The sequence below is a fragment of the Canis lupus genome, chromosome 4 (genome assembly GCF_048164855.1).
Source record: "Canis lupus baileyi chromosome 4, mCanLup2.hap1, whole genome shotgun sequence".
Taxonomy (NCBI): Eukaryota; Metazoa; Chordata; class Mammalia; order Carnivora; family Canidae; genus Canis; species Canis lupus.
In genome coordinates, this window is record NC_132841.1 from 63,490,817 (window position 1) to 63,502,614 (window position 11,798).

Here is an 11,798-nt window from a genome sequence, read left to right on the forward strand (position 1 = left end):
AAGGCACTAATTCCATTTGTGAGAACTCCACCCATATGATTTAATCACTCCCCAAAGGTCCCAACTTCAAATACGATCATATTGTTGATAAGATTTCAACATTTGAATTCTGGGGGACACAAACCTTCAGTAGATAGCAGATAGCATCAATATAGCACAATTACTCTAGAGTTTATAAGAAATCTGCTTCTGTTTTGAATGTCCCCACCATTGAGTGATTTTTACTTTATATCAGTTAATGGTGTTAACTTTTGAGATTTAAATTCATTTAGTCATGCTTAAACTCTCTGAGATTTCCCCTCAAAAGCTGTGGTGACTCATTCATTCCATGTCTCAGATTATGATTCATTATTTAGTAAATATGCTCTTTATCTACATGTGCCAAACATATATGAAACTCCTATTTTCCATTATAAAATCAGGTCTGATGATCATTTAGTTCACATATGAATTTGTTATTCAAAAGAATCACTGCCCATACTTATACTTAAAACATATCCATATATACCTTCCCTACCTTTAAATATTATTTGAGTCATTAGTCAAACAGTACATAACTTCCGATGTACCTTTGAAGAATTTTAAACAATTAAAACATCTTTTCACAATTTTCATAACAACACACAAGCACATTAACAAAAGAGCCTGTCTTTTTGTTTGGCTCAGATTGAAAGGAGTTGTCTTTTCTTGAAAAACTGTGTTCTTGAATCTGAAAAGCAGGAAAAGATTTATATTTACTGAGTATTTTTACAGCATTGAACAATTATGTTTTCAGGTCACCAAAACCAAATCATACTAATCTCTTCAAATAAAATATAAACTCAATATATAAACTGGTCTTATTAAATGTGTAGCATTTGATTTATGTCATAGTAGCACCTGGGAGAGAAATACCCAAGCCAATCTTGAAGACAGGTGTTGGAATCAGTGAAGCAGTCCTTACTAAGTTAGGTTATGATTATCTGAGTCATAAAGGGCCAGAAGAGTTAGTGGGGTAAGAAGTGGGGAAGGTAAATCCATTTCAGACATAGGAAATAGCACATTCAAAGGTCCAAAGTATGAAAGGTATGGCTATAGCAGAGGGTTCAAGTGATGATCAAATGTATAGTGTATGAGCGAGCACTTGGCAAATAAGGTGGTACACAGATGAGGCAACTGCCATTATTATCCTTATTTGCAATTATCTGAACCTTTCAGTGACTTAATCAGGGTTAGAGAAGAGAATATAAGCTCCAAGAGGCCAAGTATCTGTGTTTCCTTATAATCTCGAACACTTAAAAAATATAACTGGGGTATGGAGTAGGAGAAAGAGAGAGTAAGAGGTAAGTCTAGACTCCTAAGCAAGGACCAGATCACAAGTGGTAATAAACACAATGGCAACATGTTTGCATTTCATTATGAAAATTATGAATTCATATTGAATATTAAAATCTGAAAGCGCATTATTCCAGTTTCCTTTTAGAAAGATCTTTTTGGTAATTGTGTGGGGGAATGAAGTGGAGGACAGTTTGGTAACCAAACTACTTTAGGATTATAAATATTGCCTATTACATAGATGAAATCTAGATGTCCTTAAAAACAGCTACTTGAGCAATGGGCCTGAAAGTAATGGAAAGAAACCCTAAGATCTGGACAGATACTGCATTTCTTTATTTGCTCTCTTTATTCTTGGTCTCATAACCTTTTGTTTTTTAAACCTTTGGGCTAATGGGATGATCATTCTGTTTATGACTTTGTATCTTTTTGCATATGGATCTTATGTAATGAGAAATGAAAAACTGTTTAAGGGAGGTTTCATTTGCTAAACATTTTTGTGGTTGCTTATCTACATGCAACTAATTATTGACTCAAACATTTTTAATTCCTATACTGAACTAATTATCCATAACAAAAGGCTGCATTAACTATTAGTCATCTGCGGAGTTATTTTTTCTTGTTTCTCAATAAGTTTATTTCTCATCACTTTTACATTTTCCCTTCTACTTACATAATGCAGTTTTTAACTACACTTATTTTTTAATCACATAGAATATACATTATAAGTAGCAAAACATGGTATCTTTTTCCCAATTTTATGTACATTTTTCTAGAATTGACAAATCTTTAAATTACCATGACATTTGAAAAATATCAGTAAACAGACTCATGCATTCTTTACATTAATTTTGCACTAGGTTTTACATAAGCAGTATTCCAAACATTTGGATTCAGTGTGGTTTAAAAAGTATTGAACTATGATTTCAAATTGTGTGAATTTGAGAAAATTAGCAAACCTCTCCCAGCTCTAACTTCTTACTTTAAAAAAAAAAAAATAGGGTTAGTGTTTGAATATCTTGTCATTTTTTTTTTGAATTGGGTATTTAGTGGCATGACATATAATCGAGAAGCTTAGAGGTTCAAAACTCTCCTATAAGGAATTGCAATTATTAATATATCAATGTCTGAATCAGTCATAACAAATACAGACTCTGATCAACTGAAAAAATAAATTCTGAAGGTAGTCTACTGGCCAAAATTTTTAGAAAAGTTTATTCATTGGTGTTTAAAGATAAAAGATTAAATTCTGGGTCCTCTGAGGAAAAAAAAAGTCAGAAATGTGTTACCTGCACTAGCTACTATGTAAATATTCAGGGAATTATTTATAATGTTTACATTTTAATTCTTACCATGTTATGTTCATCACCTAATAGTCCATTAGTAGTTGGTAAATTCCCTCAATGGGTAAAGGGTGGATTTGAACCCAGCTATTTTTCATTTTCAAAGCTATATTCTTCCTGGTAATCATCTTGATCCATGAACTGAAAGAAAAGGTTTACAGTCTGGATTCTCTGGTAATTGTCTGAGTCTCTACAAAAGAGTGGTGGCAAAAATGGTCTTTTGTTCCCTGGTATTTATTGTCCCCTGTTTTATTGGCCATAAAGCTTCATTTTAGATAAGGTACATAGTCAGCTGGAAAAAAGACTTGTTTTCAAACTTTCTTTACTGTTAGGTGTAGCTACATTTTGGCCAATGGGATTTAAAGTACATGACCTTTAAAAGGAGGACATGTCCTTCTTTCTTCTTTTTTTCTTTCCCATTGGCTAAAATGTGGACATGCTACTTGGATCTCAAGCAGCCATCTTTTTTCTTTTTTTTTTTTTTAAAGATTTTTTTTTTTTTTTTTTTTTTAATTCATGAGAGACACAGAAGCAGAGAGGCAGAGACATAGGCAGAGGGAAAAGCAGACCCCATGCAAGGAGCCCAATGTGGGACTCCATCCCGGGACTCCAGGATCACACCCTGGGCAGAAGGCAAGGCTCTAAACCGCTGAGCCACCCAGGCGTCCCTCAAGCAGGCATCATAGAGCTTGAGATTTAAGCTATAAATTTAAGATAGCAGAACAATATAAAAGAAGTCTGGGTCCCTGATTTTTGTGGAATTGTCTTACTAATTCTGGACTGGTAACTTCTGGACAGTTAGAGGATAAGCTTCTATCTTATCAAAAACAAAAATCATATGATTTTCTCTTGTTGAACTCAATCTATTGCTTCATGCTCTTCAAGTAAGTTTAAAATACTTGCTTTTTAAGATAATCACATTTCCAACATATATGTGTTGAATGTGGCAGCTCTTTCTATTTGAGGTTGAAATATTCTGAATGAGTAATTTTCTAAATGTAAATACATATTTCAATTAAGATTGTTTCAAGAATAGACAGCTGAATCATACTTGAAAAAAAATGATGAGTTAAATTATGAAGACCTGCCTAATGTCTCTTCTGTTCTGCATATTTAACATCTAAATTTAACATGAGCAATTGTCATTGATAATAAAATAGCTAAAGGATATTTTTGTCTTTCAAAGGTTTGGTTGCTTTGAAACCTTGATTTAAAAGATCAGTATTTATCAAATTGCCTTCTAGCATAAAATAGCACTTTTTTTTTTTAAGAGAGAAAGCCCATCATGTGCTCCAGAGTGTGGGTGAGAGGGGCAGAGAGAGAGAGAGAATCTTAAGGAGTCTCCATGGAGCCTGACACGGTGGAGGTGGGTGGGGTGGGGTGAGTGGGCTTGGTCTTACTACCCTGAGATCACGACCTGAGCCAAAATCAAGAGTCAGAGGTTCAACCAACTGAGCCACCCAGGTTTCGTTAAATACATTTACATTTCTTGTGGATTATAATTTAGGAACATGGAAGGTTTTACCACAATCTGTTATATAAAATATCCTTTCTACTTGCAACCAAATAAAGCAAAGTACCAGAAATTTTGTCAAGTATTAAATGATAGTAGAAGAAATAAATAAAATCTATGCATAAAGTCTGCTTGTTGTAAGGTATATTGTGTATTATTTCATTCTTTCCATGTGCATTAGTACATAATTCATACATATAGGGATCTGGCTCTGGATTAAGGCCTCAAGTTAGAATAGAAATTTAGGAAGTATGTAATAAGAAAGTTTCTGTCTTTATGGAGTTAATATTACTGCAAAAATTCTTACATTTTGACAAGCAGGAAAAGATAGATAATCTATGGAAAAACAAGAATGTACCTTTTTGTTTGTCTTATGAATTTTTAATTAAAATAATAGTTTGAGGGCAGCCCAGGTGGCTCAGCAGTTTAGCGCCCCCCTTCAACCCAGGGCGTGATCCTGGAGACCTGGGATCGAATCCCACATCAGACTTCCTGTGAGGAGCCTGCTTCTCCGTCTGCCTGTGTCTCTGCCTCTTTCTCTGTGTCTCTCATGAATTAAAAAATAATAGTAAAAAATAATTTAAGAAATAATAATAATAGTTTGAATCCTTGTGATATGTAATAATGTGATGCTTTGACTAGTCAAAAGAAGTATTATAATCAAAGACTCCTCTGGAAAACTGTGTGGAGGTTCCTCAAAGAGTTAAAAATAGATCTGCTCTATGACCCAGCAATTGTACTGCTGGGGATTTACCCCAAAGATACAGATGCAGTGAAACGCCAAGACATCTGCACCCCGATGTTTATAGCAGCAATGTCCACAATAGCCAAACTATGGAAGGAGCCTTGATGTCCATCAAAAGATGAATGGATAAAGAAGATGTGGTCTATGTATACAATGGAATATTACTCAGCCATTAGAAATGACAAATACCCACCATTTGCTTCGACGTGGATAGAACTGGAGGATATTATGCTGAGTGAAATAAGTCAATTGGAAAAAGACAAACATTATATGGTCTCATTCATTTGGGGAATATAAAAATTAGTGAAAGGGAATAAAGGGAAAGGAGAGAAAATGAGTGAAAATATCAGTGAGGGTGACAAAACATGAGAGACACCTAACTCTGGGAAATGAACAAGGGGTAGTGGAAGGGGAGGTGGGTGGGGGGTTGGGGTGACTGGGTGATGGGCACTGAGGGGGGCACTTGGTGGGATGAGCACTGGGTGTTATGCTATATGTTGGCAAATTGAACTCCATAAAAAAATTTAAAAAAAAAAAACAAAAAAACCAAAGACTCTTGTGGTGGCTGGAAAAGGGAAAATAAGAAAATGTGTCATGATGCTTATTAAATACTAAATATAGAGAAATGAAGTGGGCCTGCTTCCAAGTATGACTTGTAAACTGAGGAGTGTTCTGTATGGGTCAATTGGAAGTATAATATTATATTGTACACTGATTGACTCTGTTTATAGCTGTGCACCTTCCAATCTGGACGGCCTTTCACTACTTTCTTTAGAAGTAAAATCAATCATTTACAGTGGTTTTAATTTGATGAGAAAAATATCCTCTTAATTTCAAACTTCTATTTAATCATGAACTATTATTTTGCTCCTTTCTTTCCATGAGGTACTTATCTCCTGATTTGTGTTACCCGCTGGTCCTTTTATCGTTCAATTCTTCCCTACTCATTTTGTTCCACAGTCAACTCCTCAATCATCTGTTTCAAACCCCCATGATTCCCTGGTATCTTTGTCAGTACATCACATTTGTGTTCTACAGCACAGCCCTAGATAGACCACCTCATCTACTTTACGGTGCTTCAGAATGCTGACAACATGGGGAAATTAGAATGACTTATTGAAGCATAAGTTTATAGTTTGGTTTCATCTAGGTTCCCTATTAAAGATGGAAATTACATTTGATTCTTCCCCCTCAAATTTTCCAAAGAACTCTTTTCAAATTCTTTCCTATTTCCTTCAAATGAAAAAGCAAAGCAAACAAACAACAGAAATGCCATATTACTCTTTTGGTTGACCATTCTTTATTGAAAAGTCATACAGTATGGACTTGTTTAATCTCCATTTGAAAATTTTCCTTAATTTGATTTTATTTGATCCCAGTGTCTTTTGTGTTTCTCTTTAGTGTCTAGGTTCATGGATGGCTAAAAAGTATTCTTCCAGATGAGTTTATTTTCAATTATAAACTATGAGCAAGAAGCAATAGCACTTTATTAAACCAGCTGCATACTTATTTGAGCTTAAAGATATGCAATATGAAATGATTCTCTTTGTGTTATAGATGCATAGGTTCAGAAGAATATACTTAAGACTATATCTTGTGATCTTATGGCAAAAGACTGAAAACATCCAATACCCATAGGGAGGGCACTGGTTGAACACCTGAAATCTACAGCAAAAATATGTACAACTATAAGAGGACCAAGGAATATCCCCACATACTGATATGAGATGATCTTGAGGATGAACTTTAGATGAAAAAGTAAAAGTAAAGACAGAGTTTAAAATATATGAGTAAGGAAGGGGAAGCATGTTAATATACATATGTATTTGATAATTTTTTGAAATAAAACAATGAAAGAATAAATTAAATTGTAATAATAGTTTTTTTTTTTTTCCAGGAGGGAAAGAAGAATCCAGGATAGAGGACACAGAATAAAATGAAGACTTTTGTGTATGCACTTTATTATGTTTTTTTTTTCTTTTACTTTGGATTTTTTAGGGATATGTGTGTTTTTTTATTTTATATAATTAAAGACAAAAATTAAAAACAGTCTTTGGAATCCATTGGAAGCAAGTGAGTCTGATTGTATATCAAGTTGTCAGAACCACATGGTAAAATTACTTCAAACTATTTTAAATACTCAGCTTTTTAATTTCACACTTTAGTAAGATATAGGACCAATAAAACCAAAGACAACAACAAAAACAACCCTCTCTAAAACTCCAGTTAGCTAGTCTTATTGTTAGTATGTTGATTTAAAACTATTGTAGATAAAATGTAGGATAAAGTCAATATAGATTCTGTTAATGTAATTAGAAACCAATATTTTTCATGTGCTGCAGGCACTATAAAGAATTACATTCTCTTTTATCTCTGTCATAATAGATTATTCATTATTTATTAGTCTTTTTGAATTAGTATTGAAATAACTAATAACTAATTCTTTTTTACTTTTTCTTTTTTTTAAAGAGGGAGAGAGAGGTGAGGCATAGAGAGGCAGAGAGGAGGAGAGAGAGAATCTTAAGCAGGCTCCATTCCCAGTGCAGAGCCCAACCCAGGACTCAATCTCACAACCCTGAGATAATGACCTAGCCCAAATCAAGAGTACAATGCTCTTGAGCCACCCAGCTGAGCCACCCAGGTGCCCTAAACTTCTAATTCTTATCAAATGGTTTCATTTATTTAGAAACAAGAAACTATATATATGTATAGTTAAAATATATAATAACATATATAGTATACATATTATATGTTACCTCCTAAAAATGCAATTTTCTTAGTTCTATCTACCAGAAGTTCTGAAAGTGGTGAGAATATAAGTAAAGAATGTAAGTTAAAATGCAAAGTAAGGTAAAAAAAAAAAAAACAACAAAAAAAAAAACCTTTGATAAACATGTTCATACTATTTTCAATCTATAGATTTTCCCCTTCCCCATTTAAACTTAGGAATATTATTCAGCCATAAAAAATAATGAAATCTGGTCATTTGTGACAACATAGATGGACCTTGAGGATATTATGCTAAGTGAAATAAGTTATAGAGAAAGGTATGTATAGTATGATCTCACTTATATGTAGAATCTAAAAACAATAACAAAAACAAAAACCAAGCTCATAGACACAAAGAACAGATTAATAGTTGTCAGAGGCTACTGTGTTAAACAGCATAAGTCTAAAGTGTACATAAGATTGCAAAAAAAAAAAGATTGCAATAAAACATAGTGGAACTCTCTTATAGCTAATGCAATACAAAACTTTAATATAGACAAAAATAAATTTTAGTGAAAAATCTAAGCATTATTTAATTATTTTTCAGATTAGTCAAATTAAGTATTTAGGTAGAGTTATTAAACACTAAATAAACAGATATTCTTCTTTTGTCACATTGATTATTATAATTATGGGCCTGGATTAATGTGAAGTAAATAATAATGAACTTTTTTTTCATTGTTATAATATTGCTTGCATTTATTTAGAGTAAGAAGCCTATAAAATATTTAAGTTAAATATGTTTTTATTAAATATATGTAAAAGACAGAGGGAAATGTGAGTTTAGATGACCTGAAATGAGGCTTCTAAATCCTTAAGTGACTACTTTAAATTCACAAGGAAGAGTAAAAGGCATAGCAAGAGTTGGCATAACAATACATAGCAGGTACTGAGTGTTTATCTGATACCTTTGAATGCTTACTAGAATCTCTAAGATGGGTGCAGTTGCCATCCTCATTTTACCAAGGAGAACACTAGTAAGGTTTTAAAGCATTTGGCCTAGAGCTGCCACCATGGCAGACAAACCATAAGACAGCTAAAAGTATATGGAAGCATCAGAGAAAAGTGGACCCCTATTGGAATAATGGAATAGAAATACAGAAATAATTAACTTCTGTCATAGTACTGGTGTGTGTGTGTGGGTCGGTGGGGGGAAGGAGAAGTAAAGTAGAATAGGGCCTTCCTACATGGAGTATTCTTACCTTCCCTCATTGTCTATGTTTTCCACACAGCCGTCTTCATGGATATGCTACTGAGAGAATAAACTAGAAGCAGTATCTAATACCAATTGCAAACTCTGGAGAGTGTCATTTTTGCAGTCTGGACTCACACCACAGGCCCGCATTGGACTTCCTCCTCCTCCTGTGGTGATCCTTCTTCCATGATCATGAGAACATTCTTTTTTCACCAGCTTTAAAGTTAACTGGTTTTCTCTTTTAGTTTTTTGAGCAACTGAGATCTTTGAAGGTTTGAGTTCTTTTTTAGCATTTAACAGAGGAAGGAATGACATTAATAGGCCACTCCTTAAGCCTGCCTGATATGGCTGAAGGCACATCAGTTTTTTGTCAAATTCTCCATACCTCAATGGACAGGAAGGACTTGGCTGTCACCCAGAGATCCCTCTAACACCTGCTGGAACATACAATTGAGAACTGACATTTAAGAAATGAATGCTTTTCTTTGATTCCCTGCCTGTGTTGTTGGAAAATATGTAACCTGTAGACCAAGAAAGAATTTACTGAACATTTAAGCAAACAGACCATTTAGGCAATTAGAATTGCAATTTGGGAGACACAGATTCAGGAAGTGTATTCTGAGGAAGGCAAAGAGGAGTCAGAATTATATGGCAAAGGCAACCATTGTAGTTCTCATTTGAGTCCTCTATGCAAAACAGAAATTGAAACTATGTGGGGGCACCTGGGTGGCTCAGTGGTTGAGCATCTGCCTTGGGCTCAGGGCAGGATCCTGGTCCCGGGATGGAGTCCCACATCGAGCTTTCTGCGTGGAGCCTGATTCGCCCTCTGCCTGTGTCTCTGCCCCTCTCTCTGTCTTTCATGGATAAATAAATAAAATCTTTAAACAAACAAACAACAGTAAGAACAACAACAAAAAAAAATGAAAAAAAAAACTGGATTAACTGGAATTGGTTGGGTTAATATGCAAATGAGAGATTGAAACCTGTTAAATTGAATTGGCTCTTTTTGAAGTGAAGAATACAGATGTTTCAGGTTTCATGGTGAGGGAAGTTAAGTCCAGGCTTAAGGTTTGCAGCTGGTGAAAAAATTTTTTTTTAAAAGATGTTCATGATTTCCCCCATGATGATGTGCATAAATTCTTTCTCCTTTATGGCCTCCCGACCTAACCTTATTTTTAAAAGAAATTTTCTTAGCGAGGTTTACTTGTTCTATTTTGAAATCTCCTTTTACATAGCTGACATTTATTTCTATTCCCAACTCACACAGCTTTCTACTCAGCATGCTAGTATTGCTTGGGATCATTGATTTCTCTTGTACTCTTCTAGCTCTGTCCCATTGAAAGAGAACTTCAGCTGCCTCCATTTTGACCTCAAATTTTCTATGGGGGTCTTCATTCCAGGTTGTCTCTTGGCTCAGGAGGAAGACCCTGAGGGCAAAGCATACCCTGATGAGAACTGAAATTACCCCTTCAAGCAATAAGGATGCTTTGAACAAGCAAGACCCCACCCACAGGTGACTGACTCCAAGAAAGTGAGCCATTTGGCCTTCACTGCCATCACACAGTATGCACTCACCCTTGCCCTACGTTTTCCTTTTATAAACCTAAAAGTATTTTTGGCACTTCGGAGACAGTCTTAGAGATTTTAGTCTGAAGTCTTCCGCATGTTGGCCTCACTGAGATAAATTTCTTTCTTGTTTGAACACCACTCATCTCTCTACCTTTGGATTTTGTCAGCAGCAAGTGACCAAACCTGGTTTCTTAGAGGCCCTTGCAGTGATGAAACTATGCAACACCCAACAGCTAATAGCCATAGATGCTAAAATGTTAACAAATGCCTGTGTTTTGTTAATGTAAATGAATTAAAGAACAGTCAAATAGTAATACATAATCTTATTAACTTTTGGACTGTATTGTAGTTTATATATTCTGTAGAGAGAATGTCAGAGAAGAGAGATTACTTGGAGGCCAGAATTGTTGGGGAGGCACACCCTCTATCTACAATCCCCTTTTCCAGCAGTCATATCAGCATGATAAATCCTAGCTGATGAGAGCTGCTGGGTAGATATTTCTGCTCTTTAGCATGCCAATGACTAATTCCATATCTCTGGCATTTTCCAACTATCAGTAGAAGTGTTTTCAGTCAACCATAGTACTTATTATTTAAGTAGTAAATGATACCTTTTCAATTGTGAGTTTTATAATTTATCCTACTTGTCATAATCTATATTTACAGATTATTTAAAAAAACAGTCAACAACGAGTTCTTCAGAATATGCGCTTTTATTCTGCCTTTTAAGATAAATAGATGTGTATGTACTCATTTGTGCAAATACCACTTGTTCCCCTCTGCTGCCATTTCTGTGACAGCAGTATGCAGGACCATTCTTTAAGTGATTATATTCTAATGGGAAAACAGCCAAACAAAAACTGTCAGCTATTTCATATACTTGCTAAAGCTATTTAGAAATACAAATTAACATGATGTGAAGATTTATAAATATGGGTAAGTAATGTGCTATAAATGTGCATTTTATTTTATTAGTTTCTCTAAGTTTCTGGCAAAATAAACTGAAACAGTCTGCTTTTTTTTTTTAAAGGTGGGTTATGTGGTTTTATAGCATTGATAAGTGAATTGAATCTTAATACATTGAAATGTTCGGTAATTAAAATAAAAGAAAAGGGCATAAAAGAAGCAAGACATTCCCCTCTCATTTTTATTCTTTTTTAGAAGAGTTACACTTTAATTAAGTTCTTCCTTGACTTATGAACTCTGAGAAGATTTTCTATTGAAAAAAGTCAGCTCATCACTCGGGGTCTTAGAGGTCTCATAGCTTTGCTTCTGACAACACTAATGTCAACTGGAGAGTGGCTTGCCTTTGTTCTTTTTGGATGTGGGAGAGGCAAGTTTTTGACAGAG

The 11,798-nt window shown here is 34.6% G+C and overlaps 1 long non-coding RNA gene across 1 annotated transcript in view; it reads left to right on the forward strand.

Moving 5' to 3' along the window:
- Window positions 1-11,550, forward strand: part of LOC140631603 (uncharacterized) — a 107,613-nt gene extending 96,063 nt beyond the window's left edge. Inside the window, exons 2-3 of the long non-coding RNA XR_012029132.1 lie at window positions 6,813-6,865; window positions 8,917-11,550. This is a non-coding gene — a long non-coding RNA (uncharacterized lncRNA). The remainder of the gene's footprint in view (window positions 1-6,812; window positions 6,866-8,916) is intronic.
- Window positions 11,551-11,798: the final 248 nt, after the last annotated feature.